The 17,318-nt window shown below is 49.2% G+C and overlaps 1 protein-coding gene across 1 annotated transcript in view; it reads left to right on the top strand.

Annotated features, from left to right (window-relative positions):
* Positions 1–17,318, top strand: part of LOC144140010 (beta-mannosidase-like) — a 119,488-nt gene that overhangs the window by 42,837 nt on the left and 59,333 nt on the right. The window lies entirely within an intron of this gene.

Below are 17,318 nucleotides of genomic sequence, written 5' to 3' on the forward strand. Positions count from 1 at the left end.
CATAAATGGGGAGCGTGCTGTCGCATGGGATGAGCTAAGGTTGTATAGGGTTATGGCAACTACAACATTACGATTCAGCAAGGCAGTCAGATGGAAACAACAGTGCGAAACATTGCTTCACGCAGCTGGCCCTATCCCCCTTGCTAAAACAAACCTTCTTTAAAGGAACGATGTCATCTAGGTGTTTTAAATCTGTATTAAAAATGAACAAACGACAATCTGATAAATAATTGGATATGTGCCGCGGAATATGCTTGCTGTACAATTCTTGGTAACGGCGTCTCCTTTCCGGTCCTAGAGCAAAACACTCTACCAAAACATGAAGGACAAAAAGACGTTCGCCACATCTTGCCCATTTCGGCAGCTGATCTTCAGTGAGGAAGTAGGAGGGAGTGACATGTGTGCGAACTACTCGAAGTATACACCGCAGGACCTAGAGGGGGCTGCTTTTCTCTGTGGTACATGGTAGGCTAATTCTTGCTTGTATCGTGTGGAGCTTATTGTTCAATTCTCGATTCCATTCTTTCTGCCAGAACTCACGGAAAATGAGCTTTGCTGTCGGTTTCATATCTTCGTGAGGTACTTGAGGAATGTCAATACGTCTTTGTTCAGCTTCCGTTGGCGGCAGCTGGCTCGGCCAAACACAGTATAATTTAAATATTTGTTTGGCCTGTTTTGTACATAGCTCTAGGGGTGTCAGCAAATTAAAGGTTTCGGCTGACCTTTCCTGCTGACAGGACCATTAGAAGACTAAATGAGGCTTTGTATAGAATAGTTTTTTTTGTTTCACTAACGATCACGTGGTCTACCACCAGAGATACTGGTAGTGTTGTGTTTTGGTAGTGTTTTTGTTCATCGTTTTGTTTGTTGAAGGATACTGTCCAACGACTCCACAGGACACAGCTGATTGGGTTTTCGATGCGTCAGTGAAAACCTGAGCGGACTTGTCTAAGCAGCTAAGGGTGCCTTGTCTTGGAGCAGCAAGAAGTATTCTTCGACTGCCAATAGTCAGCCCTTCATATGTACGTGTCTACGTGAGGGTTGGCATGATATGATATTGTCATGAAGCCAAAGACCATGCAGTTGTCTTCAAAAAAATAAGTATTGGAGCGATCTTGTGCTCCCCTAACCACTCAAAGATTACACAGGGGGCGAAACAGCAGTCACGAAAGTGACGTGCGTATTCGAGCGTCGAGAGTCGAATTAAAGCCGTGGCGTCTGCTATTCAGGCTTTTATCTTTAGGCGCGAGTGTTTCTCGAACCGTCGATTTACATCCAGAACAAAGAAGATTATTCTAGGCTGTTCATGTTAGTCCGGAATGCTCTCCCTATCAGAAGAGATAGCACATGCGGCATAGAAAGAAATCATGGAACACGCGCTTCCCTTGGCACACAGATAACACAGACCGGCGCAGCCGGGCGGTAAAAGCAAAACATAAATAAACAAACGGAATGCATGGTTCGCGGCATTACCGCCCCTCCCCCTCTAAGAGTGCATCGACCCGACGCTAACATAAGCGACAGTACGAACAAATAAAAAATAAAACTCCGCTATCGTGCGTAGAAAGGTTTTAAGGGAACCATGTGGTCGACTTCGGGTCGCGTGCGTCGTCGTGATGTGCCAGAAGCACTATCGCGAATCACTTCGTAGGTAAGTTGGGCAACACGTCGTAGAATCTGGTAGGGTTCGAAATACCGTCGTAGAAGCTTCTCACTCAGTCCGCATCGTCGGATTGGAGTCCAAACCCACACTCGTTCCCCTGGGCGGTATGCGGCGTCTCGGCGTCCGAGGTTGTAACGGCCGGCATCCACCAGCTACGGGTCCGTTGTACAAACTCACGCGAGCTGGCGGGCCTTCTCCGCACGCTGAAGGTGTCCTTGGACGTCGGCGTTCAGGTCGTCGTCTTCTACGTGCGGAAGCATGGCGTCAAGCATCGTAGTCGGCCGCCTTCCATAGAGAAGCTCCAACGGTGTCATCTGCGTAGTTTCTTGGATAGCGGTGTTGTACGCAAACGTGGCATATGGGAGCCCCTCGTCCCAGGTCTCATGTTCAACATCGGCGTACATGAACACCATATCCGCAATCGTCTTGTTCAAACGTTCCGTTAGTCTATTTGTTTGGGGGTGGTAGGCCGTCGTTTTTCGGTGATCCGTGTTGCTGTAGCGCAAGGTTCCTTGCATCAGCTCAGACGTAAAGGCCGTTCGCGGTCCGTGATTAGAACTTCACGAGCTCCATGTCACAGCACAACTTGACTTATAAAGAAGTTTGCGACTTCTTCGGCTCCCCCTCGGGAGAGTAGCGGTCTCTGCGTAGCGCGTCATGTAGTCTGTCGGTACGATAATCCACTTTTTCTCGGATCGTGACGTAGGGAACGGGCCCACAAGGTCTGTAGTGCCGCTATCATCTTCTTAAGCGCCAGCATCATCATCAGCAGATTGACCAGCTGGCATGGAACACACTCGGCACCCGGGACACCTCTGGAATGGCACCCTCGTTCTACGCGCCTCGTCCTGTCTATGGCATAGCCAACTCAACCACAATAAACGTTGGCTCGGCCGCACCACCTCATCGGCCGCCTACAATTGGTGACCGGGACAAGCGGCTTCGCCATGGCATCACACCGCTGCTTCCCCAGCCACAATCCGGACAACGGCACGCGACGAACGTCCATCGCCCTCCCAGACCTTCCCTTGCTGATTCCATTTGACTTCATCATAAACCACGCTGCATGGTTCGTCATCCTGGAGAGCCATTTTTATGTACATGACATCTGCTCCCCGGAAATCAGGTACCTCGTGACATTACAGAAACTACCTGCTGACCTCGTGGAGCAGATCCAGCTGCCGGCCCCAGGCCTCAGTGCGTATGACGAATAAAAAGACACTGTCCTCAACCACTACGGCATGAAAACCCGGCAGACGACAATCATAACAGAACCTGCAGCCGTTACCACCACCAGTCCCCCTCCGACACCGCCCTCGGCCCATGCACCCGAACCCTCACTAGGTGACGGGTCTGCTATCATGGGCGCGTATCTCGACCTCCCAGACCTCAGCGGCCTTCCGGACTTCTACACCAATCGCTGCGACATATGGTTTGTTCAGCTCTAGAGCCATTTTGTCATCAACAGCGTAAGGAGCCAGCCGCTGCGCTCTCACGTCGCAGCGACACGGCTACCTGACGGTCTCCTCGCGAAGCTCCGGCTTCCACAACCTGGCCCACAGACCTACGACGACTTGAAGAAGGCTGTTCTTAAGCACTATGGCGTCTCAGACAGTATTTGTCAATACTTCAGCGATGGTTGTGATGACACGCCCACCTCGGTCACGCTCATACCAACGCCATCCTCTACACCACCACACCTTCCAACGCCAACTGTGCATACAACTTCGCCGCAGTGTTCAGTCTCGCCTTGTTAGGAAACGCCAGCGCCGGCTACGGCTTGCAGCACTGCAGGGTCGGCCTTTAGCTTAGTGGAATCTGCGCAACACCATGCCGCAGCTCCACACGTTGATGTGTCGGCTTCACCGACCCCAGCAAGTGTCGACTGCTATGCCGCTCGTGGCTGCGAATCTTCTCTGCACGGCACGAGTGAGAACGATCTTCATGAGCGCTGTACTCCCGGTGTACGACAGCCATCTTCCTCGCCTCAGGTGGCACAGCTTCCAGCAGCCAACGACAGATCGACGACTCCGGGAGGCGAAGCTACCTTCGAAGCACATCAGCTTGTTCTTGACAATCTTTACACCCTGGCTGCGAGGGCGATACCGGAGCAAAGATTGCGGGGCACTTCTCCCAAAAACCGACACCGCAAGAGGTATCCCACGACCAAATGCAGTCAAGAGACGCGTCAAAAGCTGGTCCCCAGACGTCGACCGATTCCATGCTCCGGGACATTGCTGGGTAGATGCAGTAACCGGAGCACAGCCGTCTGTCTACAAATCAAAGAGACGAAACCAGCTTGCAGGATGGGGATCCGACTTCATTGGAGTTCCAGCGCAGCTCATCAATGCAAGGCTCCGCTCTGCCGCCTCCCACCGCGGTTGCGAAAACAGCCAAGACAGCAACGAAGCCACAGAGCCCACACCGGGGCACAGTCAAGCCCGCACTCCGGTCGCCATTCTGATGCACCACGCTTCACCTTGTCACTGTCCTTCCAGTTACGCCTGCCGCTCGCTCTACCATCACCGGCAGCAGCCGCTTCGCACCCCGCAATGCGTCCGCGGCCGCACTCCCATCTACGACCACCAGAGGTTGCCCCTTACCCGAACGCTACCTCGCCGACGACTAGGACCGTGCCCTTTACTCAACCCCGGCCACTAGACCACTGACTGCCCACGGACTCTCTTCCTGACTACGGACAAATTGTACATACCTGTACATAGTACATGGTTTCGCACATTTCTCATAACGCGCTACGCGCTAGGGGGGGAGCCCTGTAGCGCCGCTATCATCTTCTTCAGCGCCACCATCATCATCAGCAGATTGACCAGCTGGCACGGAACACACTCGGCACCCGGCACACCTCTGGAACGGCACCCTCGTTCTACGCGCCTCGTCGTGTCTATCGCACAGCCAACTCAACCACAATAAACGTGGGCTCGGCCGCACCACCGCATCGGCCGCCTACAGGTCCATTCCAATCTGCTTGAAAGGCCTCGACGGAACGGCGATCGGCTGCAGAAGTCCGACGGGTCTCATCGGCGGCGTTTTTCGTCGCTGGCAGTCACGGCAGCTCCGGACGTAGTGGGTGACGTCGGATGTAAGGCGGGGCCAGTAGTACCTCGCCTTGATTTTTCCAATTGTGCGAGCTGTGCCGAGATGTCCGGAAGACGGGTCGTGGTGGCACTTCCAAAATTTCGTCACGAATATCTGCCGGGATGACACGAAGGTAATTCGTTTTTATTTTTATTTATTTGTTTAACGATACTGCAGGCCAGTATTTTGTCCCTGGCATGAGGGGCTACACAGTATACATAAAATATAAGGAAGATTAGTAACAACAATCAAGACAACACGAAGACTATACAACGTTCAACCATCAAAATTTAGAATGTGGTTCTCAAGCTCTTTTATAAAATCAGAAGATTCAAAAACCTCTCGTGGCAAAGAATTCCATTCAGACACCGTCCGGGGGAAAAATGTGTACTTGTGCGTGTCAGTTCTGGCGAAAATTGGCGATAATGAGTATTCATGGTTATGTCTAGTCCGTGAAGTTAAAGGTTTTATACAATTAGGAAGTAATAATTTAGTTTTCCCTACAAGACAGTTACGAAGAAACCCAAGGCGACTAACTTTGCGGCGAGCCTCAACAGTCAATACATTGTACTTTTCCATCAACAAGGATGGCGAATCATGCCTTCTACATTTACCAAACATAAATCTCATTGCCATTCGTTGAACTCTTTCTAGCTGCATATCATTCTTCTTAAAATGGGGATCCCATACTTCAGCAGCATGCTCCAGTTTTGACCGAACACATGTATTGTAGGCTAACATCTTAGTACTAACTGGAGCATTTTTAAGTTTTCTTTTAAGGAACCATAGCTTGCGCAGGGCTGATGAACAAATATCCAGTATATACTCTGACCAAGTAAGCTTCCTCGTAAGAGTCACACCTAGGTACTTATATTGGGAAACAATTAATACAGGCTGTTGATGGAGTATATAAGAAAAAGAACTAGGACATTTTTTTCTTGTGACCCGTAAAAGTACAGTTTTCTCTGAATTCAACGCCATAGCCCAACGCATACACCAATCATCAATTGCCAAGAGAGTTTTTTGCAACAGAAAATGATCATTTGTGGAAGATATTTTTTTAAAAACAGCACAATCATCCGCATACATACTTATGGATACATCATGAGAAACTACATCCACCAAGTCATTTACTTAAAGAAGAAACAGCAGCGGACCTAAAACACTCCCCTGTGGAACGCACGACGTAACACAAAGTGCACTAGAGGAATAATGATCAATTTCTACAAACTGCTGTCTATCGGCTAAATACGAGGCAATCCACCGAATTATGTACAAAGGTAACCCTATACACTCTAATTTATACAATAGTTTTCAATGAGGCACTCTATCGAAGGCTTTCGATAAGACTAAAACAGAACGTGAACTTGACCGGACTGATCAAGTACCCTCGATATCTTGTGTACCGTCGAAATAAGCTGCGTAGTTGTAGATAGGCCTCATCGAAAACCGTGCTGATGGGGGGACAAAATATTGTTTTTAGTAACGAAATCCTGAATAAACGTCACGACTACGTGTTCCAAAAGCTTACAACAGGAACTAGTTACAGAGACATGACGGTAATGTTTAGGAAGTAGCCGGTCACCGGATTTATGGACGTGCGCCACGCGGGCTATTCGCCAGTAAGCTGTAACATCACCAGAAGTTATTGAGAAGTTAAAAAATGTGGTAAAAAAATTGAGATTTTTTGAGCGTAACGTCTTAAAAAACAATTTGACAGTCCGTCAGGGCCAGTGGACTTCATAATACCTAGCTTCAACAACATGGCCAGAACCCCCCCACTAGTTATATCAAACTCGTTTTCGGATACAGGAGAAACATTCGGCAGGTTATAATCGTCATGTATTGAAAAAACAGATTGAAGGTACTGATTAAACATGTCTGCAATAGAAGTTGGGTCATCCAGAATTGTGTCATCAACCCTGACTTTTTCAATCTCCTTCTTACTCTGGCTGAGGTAGCGCCAGAACTTTCTAGGGTCATTTTTAATGAATTCTGCAATAGTGTTGCTGAAAAAATTGTTCCTCGCTTGCTTAAATTTACTTTGCAGAACAAGCTTTAGCGCCATAAATTGTGAAGTGAACGGTTTGTTCTTCTTTCTCATGCGGTTATTCTTTCTTTCGATCTGTATTATATCGCGATTAATCCAGGGGTTTTTACGGTGCTTTTGCAGTCTTTTGGATGGATCGAAATGTTTAATGCAGAAATTAACTGCAGAATGAAACTGCTGCCACAAACGTTCAACGTTATTGGTGGTAACAACAAGATGCTCTTCTAAATAATCAATTACAGCTGCGTCATCGGCTCTATTAGAGTCTTTTACTGTAGCTGCAGGAATTTTTTGTGTTTGCATCTTGGTGTATCTAGACCAGCAGAAGTAAATTAGGCTATGGTCAGAAATCCCAGGTTCAACCTGCACTGTTCCCGAGCTGAATGTTTCCGAAAGAAATTGGAGATCCAAAATTGCATTCCCGCGGGTGTAATCTCTTACAACCTGACAAAGAATAAATGTAAGCATTATATCAACTAGAGCGTAAGCCGCTACAGAATACCCATACTGCATATTATTCCAATCAATCGATGGTAAGTTAAAATCTCTCGTTATAATCAGGCGTTTGTCCCGGAATTTTAGCAGGTGGTCGTATAGCCTTCTCAAAAACAAGTCATCACTATTCGGAGGTCGGTAAACAGCACAGATGAAAAACGTGTCTCCCTGCACCGACACCCTTAAAAGCAGACTTTCATGATCAGACTTGGTCAGGAACCGTAACTTCAATATTATCTTTATTTATCACCGCAACGCCACCACCGCGGCAACACCTATCGCGTCTGTAAAGCCTGTAGCCAGGCGGCACAGCAACTGCAGAATGGATTATGGACAAGACAGGCGACTGGATGACAATTTGTTCGTGATAACGCAATGCATTGAAATTGCGAAAGCACAGAATAGACCACTATAGATTACGTTCTTGGACATTAAAGGAGCATATGACAACGTAAACACAGAACGGTTATGGAGAATGCTGAAAATCCAGGGATTAGATGACGAGTTAGCATAGTTCCCTATAGCAATCTATAAAGACAATAGAGTGCACCTTACTTGGGAAGGACAGAAATGCACCTAGCAGGTCGACATTCATCGGGGACTGACACAGGGATGCCCTTTGAGCCCAATACTGTTCATGGATTAGATGGCAGGGTTAAAAAAGAAACTGGAAGAAAGTCAAGTAGGGTTTAGCCTAACCCATATGCTGCAAGGCGAAGTGGTACAACAGCACATTCCGGGAATGTTATACGCAGACGACATTGTTCTTTTAGCTGATAACCAAACCCATATGCAGCGGCTAATAAATATTAGCGGACAGGAAGCCAGCGACCTCGGGTTAAATTTCAGTGCAGAAAAATCAGGAATAATGATTTTCAATGACGCTACCACTTACGTTGTCTCTATCCAGCAAGGCGAATTACCTTGAGTGAAGGAATACAAATATTTTGGAGTGTGGATAATCGAAGGGGATAACTACTTAAAAACTCACGAGGAGCAACTTAAGGTTAAGGGAAAGCGAAACGCAGCTATAATGAAGCATAGAGCTCTGTGGGGGTATAACAAATATGAAGTAGTAAGAGGAATTTGGAAAAGAGTAATGGTTCCGGGTCTCACGTTTGCGAATGCTGTACTCTGCTTAAAATCAGACGTTCTATCAGGCCTTGAAGTAAACCAGAGAACGGTAGGACGTTGGCCTTAGGCGCGCATGGAAAAACAACTAACGAAGCTGTTCAGGGAGATATGAGCTGGGCGCCGTTTGAAGTTAGAGAAGCTAAGAGTAAAATATGCTTTGAGATGAGGTTGACGGCAATGGATCAACGAAGGTGGGCAGCTAAGGTTTATAGGTACCTATATTTGAACAGCGTGGACACGCAGTGGTTAAGAAAGACTAGAAGGCTAACGATGAAATATGGAAAGAACAGTGGAGAATACAAAACAGCCAAGGTAACCACAAAAGAGGCAAGGCAGATTGAAACGAATAAATGGAGGAAAAAAATGGAAGCTAAAACGTCGTTAGAGATATACAGGGTTGAGGAGATGAACATCAGAAAGAAAAATATGTACGATAATTTCCAGGGCAGTGCTTTGCTTTTTGAGGCTAGAGCAGGTTGCCAGCGAACTAAGAGTTTTGTGGGGAAGTATTCACAAAATGATGGGGTATGTGTGGTCTGCGGAAAAGAAACAGAAACTATGTGGCACATAGTGTTAGAATGTGAGGGTGTCCATCCAAATCTACATGAAGGGAATATTGGGCTTCCAAAAGCCCTATGATTTAAGGGTATCAGAGAGGAAGTTCACGTCAAGGCTGTCGAGGGGACGAAAAGAAAATTAGAATGCTGGTGGACAAAAAGCGGAGAGGGAAATATTGCCTAGGACAGTTACCACCTGTAACAGGGAAAAAAAAGGTATTTCGGGCATAATAAGCTTTAGTGCCTGGCCTAAGCAGAGCTAGTATTAAACAAAGAGTGTAAAACATGGTTATATTAGTCCTTTTTGGTAAGATGACATGTCATCACCCCGCTTCAAAGTGTAAACTAATAAAATCATCATCATCATCACGACTTTGTCGTCACTAATTCGATCATGAAGCCAAGTTTCAGTTATAACACAGATTTGAGGGACATGTGACAAAAGAAGCGTTTCCAATTTATCTATTTTATTAACGATGCTCTTAGCATTAATTACAGGCAGACGAAGTTCATGCTCTTGCAGTCGCTAGCTTGTTGACGTAAGGTTGTTCGTCCTCGGCATAGCCTTGCGGGAGTTAGAAGTGTCGTCCCAATATTAAACTTGTTTATCAATGCTAATCTTATCACGTACTAGCCATACTTTTTTGCCCGTGTCCTTATTTTGCTTAGCATCGTCCCAGAGCAGTTTTCTTTTTCGCAGCGTTTCTGCGCAGTAGTCATTTTGACCGCTTATGCTCGTTCCTTTAAATTTTTTAGCATTGCTCAAGACTGCCTCCTTTTCAGTAAAATCTTGAAGGTAAAGAATTTTAGGCCGCTTTTCGGAAGGTTTTCCCAGTCTATGAATTCTACCAATTGACACGCACTTGACTTCTAATTTTTGCTCGAAGACATCTGTAATGACTTTATTTCGCAAGACGGCTTCAGATTCCTTCTGCGGCTGAACTTTTTCTTCACGAGGACGGAGTTTTAAGGCTGAATGCTGGTAAGTTTCGTTCGAAGGCCCAAGGCACGGCAACATTGCGTCCTTCCAGGTAATCGATTATGACCCGTAACTTGTGGTCGGTACGCTGTTGGGCGGCTAGATCGCTCTCCGTCACGACTCCGAAGAACGCGCTGTCGGCATCGGAGTCTTGAGGTGGTGGATCGATGGGGGCACGGGACAGACAGTCGGCGTCGGAGTGTTTCCTGCCGGATTTATGGACAATCGTAACGTCGAATTCCTGCAGGCGCAAGCTCCATCGGCCAAGGCGGCCAGACGGGTCCTTCAAATTGGTGATCCAACACAGCGCATGTTGGTCTGTCACAACCTTGAACGGTCTACGATACACGTATGGGCGAAATTTTGAAATGGCACATTCGATAGCCAGGTACTCTTTCTCGGAGGCATAATAGTTTTTCTGCTCCTTCGACAGACCACAGCTGGCATAGGCAATTACCTTTTCGCAACCGCTTTGCTTTTGGACCAGGACGGCACCCAAACATATATCACTGTCGTCCGTGTGAATTTCTGTTTCGGCGCTTTCGTCGAAATTAGGGCGCACGGGCGGGCTTTGCAGGCGTTTTCGCAGCTCGCAGAATGCCTTTTCTTGGTCATTTTTCCAGCTCAAGGGCGTGCTATCTTTTGTCAACCGTGTGAGTGGCTCTGCAATGCGTTCGAAGTTTGGGACGAAGCGCAGGTAGCATGCGCACAGTCCGTGAAATCTTCGCACGCCCTTCTTGTTTTTCGGCCTTGGGTAGTTCGCAATGGCTGAAGTTTTTGCCGGGTCAGGTAGGACTCCCGCGGCGTTGAAGACGTGGCCCAAGAACGTAGGCTCCTCATACACGAAACGAACACTTTTCAGGCTTCACTGTTAACCGCGACGTACGAACGGCCTCGAGTACAGACTACAACCTCGCAAGGTGTTCATCGAAAGTCCGGGCGAATACCACAAAGTCTTCGAGGTATACGAGGCAAGTGTGCACTTCAGGCCAGCTAGCATAGTGTCCATGACTCTTTGCAACGTTGCTGGCGCCGTGCACAGCCCAAAAGGCATCACCTTGAACTCGTATAAGCCGTCTGGCGATACTATTTCAGTGTTCTCCCTGCCTTTCTCGTCCACTTTCATTTGTCAGTTGCCTGTCTTTAGATCCATCGATGAGAAGTACTTCGCGTGGCAGAGGTGGTCGAGGGCGACGTCGATTTGTGGCATAGGGTACACGCCCAGTTTTGTGACTTTGTTCAGTCGCCGGTAGTCAACGCAAAACCTTAATGTGCCGTGTTTTTTTTTTACGAGTACGACCGGTGCAGCCCAGGGGCTTTTCCATGGCTGTATAATGTCGTCGCTGCTCATGTCGTCGACTTGAGTCCGGATGGCTTCCCGCTCGTGTGAAGAGACGCGGTACGGTGACTGTCGGGTAGGTCGGACTCCATCTTCGGTTATACATTCGGTGCTTCGTTAGGGGTGTCTGATGTAATTTTGAACTTGACGAAAAAAATTCCCGCGCCTTCCCGCGAGGGGAACACGAGTAAATGCAGAGCATTGGGGGTCGTTAACGCCGCGTAAAGTCGCGCTAGGCTAGGTAGTTGGGTCGTAGTTGCGTTGGTGTTGGTTTGGGGTAGAGAGAGGAGAGTAAAGTCGCGTAAGGGTGGAGCGAGCGTCAACCAAGGAAGGAAGGAGCAACGCAGTGACTGAAGCACGAGCGACCGCTAGCCGCTTTATATTTGCAGCGCGCGGAGTAGAGGGAGAGCAGTACGGGGGGGGAGAGCGCGCATGCGCAAGCAGCCCCGCGCGCATGCCCCACCGCGCTGCTATCACGCACCTGTTACGCCGAGACCGCGACGGAGCGAACGGGCTGTCTACGACGCATGCGCGCGCCAGCTGCTGTTGAGAGAGAGGAGGGAAGCAGGAGAGGCGCACCTGCTGCGGACGCAGAGCTGTGGACGCCGTCCGACGCAGGAAGAGGCGAGGCTAAGAAATGCTCTGCATTTCAAATTCCCGCGCCTTCCCGCGAGGGGAACACGAGTAAATGCAGAGCATTGGGGCCTCAGCACTGGTTGAAGGCAGTGTTGCTTCCACCGCTTCTTCCGTGATGCTGGAGTAGCAGACACGAGTAAATGTGGGAGCGAGCGTCAACCAAGGAAGGAAGGAGCAACGCAGTGACTGAAGCACGAGCGACCGCTAGCGGCTTTATATTTGCAGTGCACGCAGTAGAGGGAGAGCAGTATGGGGGGGGGGGGGGGGAGAGCGCGCATGAGCAAGCAGCGCGCGCCCTTCCACGCCCCACCGCGCTGCTATCACGCACCTGTTACGCCGAGACCGCGACGGAGCGAACGGGCTGACTATGACGCATGCGCGGGCCAGCTGCTGTTGAGAGAGAGGAGGGAAGCAGGAGAGGCGCACCTGCTGTGGACGCGGAGCTGTGGACGCCATCCGACGCAGGAAGAGGCGAGGCTAAGAAATGCTCTGCAATCAAAACACTCGCTGTAGCGACGCAGCAAATCCAATAATCTGTCCGATGTTCTTTCGGCAGCGCCGGGTTCACGTCGAAAGGATGCGGCAGCTTGGAAGCATCTGCGAATGCGCATTCAAAGTTGGCGACCATGATCACTTGACTTGACTTGCTTCTTCCGCTTCTTCAAAGGACGCAATTGCAGCGCCCTTGTTCAGATGCCGGTACTCCTCGGTGAAATTGGTGACTAAAACGTTGGATTTGCATTGCTTAAAGCCCGTAATGCCTCTTGTGACGGAGACACCGCGGTTGAGAAGCAACCTTTGGTCACTCTTTATGATAGCGTCGATGTAATGAGCCGCATCCTCACAGTAGACGGCGATCATCAAGCTTGCACGGGGTGGCAGGGTGACGTGATCTTCGGCGATCCTTACAGCTGCACGGTGTTCGGAGTTCGGTTCCGGCGTCAGGGAGTGATCGGAGGAAAATGTTATCGACTTGGACTGCAGATCGATTATTGGGCCGTTTTCCGTCGTCAAAAAGTCCATTCCGAGGATTACGTCGCCGGAGCAGTTTGGCAAAATGACGAACGGCGCTGGGTACGTTGTGCCGTCTATGGTGACGCACGATGTGCACGTTCCACTTGGCGTCACGAGGTGGCCTCCTGCTGTACGAATGTGCGGACCGTCCCACATGCTCATTACTTTCTTCATCTTAGACGCCAATGGTCCACCCATGACTGAGTAGTCGGCGCCCGTGTCTATGAGGGCGACCACGTCAAAGCCGTCGATGTAAAACAGGACGTCGGACGCCGCTGTCCTCGAGTTACAAGTCGGGGCGTTGTACCTCGGCTTGTGCGTGTTGACGGTCGGGCACTATGCATCGTCATCGTCTTCTCATTGTCGTCGTCTTTTCAGCGGCAGGCTTTGTCATTTCGGGTACGCGTCGTGTCGTGTCGTCGTCATGTTCGGGAGTCACGTCCGGGTTAGATCGGATCCTCGAGCTGCGAGTACGGTGTTCAGTGCGGCCATGCGTCGTTGGAGGGTTTTCGTTTTTTCGCCGTTGTGCAACTTCACCTTCAGAAGTTGCTGCGTTCAGTTTCCCCCGCGTGGGCTGGGGGACCTTTCACGTGAGAAGTCAGCGGTTCTATAGCGGTTAGGTGACTGGTACGGGTAGGGCGACGGCGAATGGTTGAAGCGGGCTGGTCCTCGGTTGGTGTTGGTCAGGAATTCGTCGATCTCAGTAGGGTGCTGGGCGGGTCGGGGGCGTGGTGCGTCGACGGAGAATACTCGCAGACCGAACCTCTTGTAAGAGCAGCGATGGTAGATGCGGTCGGCCTCTCCGCAGTGGTAGCCCAGCGGGCGATTATCGGGCGTTCGCCACACGTCGGTCTTCCTCGGCGTCTTGTATTGGACTACCGGGGGTCGGGCGAGCGGCATTGGACGGCGGTATGGCGGGGCCTCTTGACGATGGATTGGAGCAGGGCGGGGTCGACGAAGAGCTGCGGAGTAGATCATCGCTTGGGGCTCACGGGGTGCTTCGGATGGCGTAGAAGCCCCCAGTGCCTGTTGAACCTCTTCTCGGATGACATCAGTCAGGGACGCCATTTGAGGTTGCTTCGTCGTTGGAAGAAGCTTCCGAAGCTCCTGCCTGACCACTGCTTAGATGGTCTCCCGCAATGCATCGGAGCTTACAGTTGCGGCACCGACTGTCTCCGAGAACAGCGCGTTGACAGCGTGGTCGTACTGCCTCGTTCGAATTTCGAGAGTCTTCTCCAATGCGGCATCCTCAGACGTGAATTCAGCCACCGTTTTAGGGGGGTTGCGGACAAGGCAGGCAAAGAATTCCTGTTTCACTCCTCGCATTAGAAACATGAGCTTATTTTCTTCAGTCATTTCGGGATGCGCACGGCGAAATAGTTGCTTCATCTCCTCAACGAAGTTCACGATCCCTTCGTTGGATTGCTGCGAGCGCATTTCCACCAAAAGTGCGGCTCGTTCTTACTGCACGACGGTGACGAATGTTTTAAGGAACTCGCTTTTAAAGAGAGTCCAGTTGGTCAGCGAGCTTTTATTGTTCTCGAACCATGTTCGGGATGTATCTTCAAAATAGAAGAAAACATCGCGAAAAGTTTTTTCGTCATCCCACCTGTTAAAGCTGCGGACACGCTCCAGTTTCTCCAACCACTCTTCAGGGTCTTCTTCGGGGGATCCGCGGAACGATGGTGGTTCCCGGCGTTGCTGCAGAACGACGGGAGCATTGGCTTGGTTGACCATGGTGTTGGTAGCGACGTCTTTCTTCTTCACTTTCTCCGGCAGTAGAACCAGTTCGGGTGGCAGGCCTTCTTGTTGGCGGCTGGTACGACTGGGGCTTGCTTGTCAGCTTGACAAGGGCTTAGGGTGCATGCACCCCGCACCTCCACCAGATGTCACGAAGCCAAACACGACGCAGGTGTCTTCAAAGAAAATAAGTTTATTGGAGCGAACTTGTGCTCCCTTAACAACTCAAAGAATACACAGGCGGCGAAACAGCAGTCAAGAAAGTGACGTGCGTATTCGAGAGTCAGAGTCGAATTAAAGCCGCGGCGTCTTCTCTGCAGGCGTTTATCTTTAGGCGCGAGTGTTTCTCGAACCGTCGATTTACATCCAGAAGAAAGAAGATTATTCTAGGCTGTTCACGTTAGTTCGGAATGCTCTCCCTGTCAGAAGAGGTAACACATGCGGCATAGAAAGAAGTCAGCACACCCTTGAAGTCAGCACATCCTATCAGTCACAAGCGGTCAGTTGTCATGGCATTAACAAATCGGGCCAGACGAACCTGCTCCGATGAAGTTGTGCTCCAGAAGGAATTGGCAACAATTGAAAAGGACCTAAAGACGAACGGCTACCCGCTTTCGTTTGTGAGAAACACGCAGAGAAGAATGGTTCCGGAGCGCCCTCTACAAGAGGAAAATGTAACTAGCCAGAACACAGAGAAGCCAAAACGCGCCGTGGTGCCATATGTACCTGGGATCAGTGAGGCCCTGTCACGCGTTTTCCGAAAGCACAATTTACAACTGGCGCGCGCACCAACAAGCAAGCTGCACAATGAGCTGGAGAATGTGAAAGACAGGCTTCCGCGTTGCAAATTTCCTGGTGTTGTTTCTCGGATTGCTTGCGCCGAATGCTCAGCAGTATACATAGGCAAATCCGGTAATTTTTTCAAACGCATAAAGCAACACCAGTACGACGTGCGAAAGAAAAACGTGGTCTCCAACGCCATTGCGGAACACGTGGCGAATACTCAACATGCGATAAACTGGGAACATTGCAAGATACGTACGACGAAACGCAACATTTCTGCACGCCTGAATCTGGAGTCCTTGATTATTCAGACAACTCCGCACACAATCAACAGGACGGACGGCTGCATGAATACTGACAATGCCACATCTCTTAAAAGATTACTGGGGGCTATATAATTCGGCGTCTTCCAGTGGCCGTTTTCATTGTGAACAAGGGAGCCGTAGCACTCCCGAAGCGTGAATTTGTTTTTCACTTGGTCAGTGACCTGTGTTTCTTGTTTTGTAGAAAGAAAGAATGGAACACGCGCTTCCGTTGGCACACAGATAACACAGGCCGGCGCAGCCGGGCGGTAAAAGCAAAACGTAAATAAACAAACCCAATCCATGGTTCGCGGCAATATCTCAGCATGAAAAGCCTTCATGTGGAATCATTCAATAGGTTTCAGTAAATGAGTTGCGCAGTTTTGAAGCAGTATAGGGAACGGCCGGACTAAGCAAGGTCTATATGAAAATAGCACGATTCTTGAGGCATCTTTTGTCAATGAGCTACCGCGATGTTCAAGCTGCGATGCAACCTTCAGGGTGCAAGTAGCACCAAGGAAGGTACTCTGTTTATCTATACACCATGTCTGCATAAAGGCTGGCTACGGGACTTTTGCGAAAAGCCCCTGTGGCCTTGAACGGAATAGAATTGATTATCATCAGTGCTGTGTTAGAAGCTCACCAGTACACCATATATCCTTAGCTGAGGCCAGATAGGACAAGCCTTCAGTACACATCTAATAAACACATCTTGGCGGTGCCCCATTTTGTATTTGGGAATACCTGCAATACAATTAAAGCCTTCAATTACACCTGTTTTACATGCCTGAGGTGCGGAATAAAGGACAGCCTTGTGGCAAAGGCCAATTCAATAATTTGTGTTCTTTCTTGACAGGTAGTTGATAAATCTTAGGTAGACTTGTGGTTCCGGTGTAATGCCCCCAGAACGCAGGTACTTTCGATGGGTTTCACTTGAATAATTTCTCTTCTGCCAATTGTGACAGGTTCTTCTGTGAATATCGATCTGGCGTAACGAAAACAAGAGATTGCAGGACTTCAAGCCAATCTGCCAATCATCAACATACACTGACTAAAAAATGGTGGCCATCCCGCCATGCAAAAGGGGATGTCCAGCAGAGCAGTTGTATACCACTACAATGGAGAGTAGGAAATGTTGCTCGTCCTCTCGGCGGAATTGTCGATTGCGTGCTCCTAGTGTGACTACATTCTGCGTTCTCTTTAAGATAATCTGCAAACATATACATTACCAGGAACACAGGGGGTCTTATTGTTTAAGAGCACGTTATCATCCATAGTACGGTTTCCATGCTTGTTTTGGGGTTTTCTTAAACGCATTCAGAGCAGATTCTGAATGCTTGATGAGCCTGACACAAGCGCTCCGCGTCTTAGGCCTTCGCGAATTGGCATTTTTACCGATGGAGATGAAGCAGCTTGGGGTATAGGGTACGCAGGTTTGCTGTAAAAGTCTCGTGTATTTGAAGCACGAAGCGTTCTAGCGCGAAGCGTTTGAAAACGAGTGAAATAAAATTACCCAAGGGTTTATCATCT

Source organism: Haemaphysalis longicornis, unplaced genomic scaffold (assembly GCF_048455015.1).
Source record: "Haemaphysalis longicornis isolate Haplotype H1 unplaced genomic scaffold, Haemaphysalis longicornis Haplotype H1 scaffold_5, whole genome shotgun sequence".
In the NCBI taxonomy this organism is placed as follows: Eukaryota; Metazoa; Arthropoda; class Arachnida; order Ixodida; family Ixodidae; genus Haemaphysalis; species Haemaphysalis longicornis.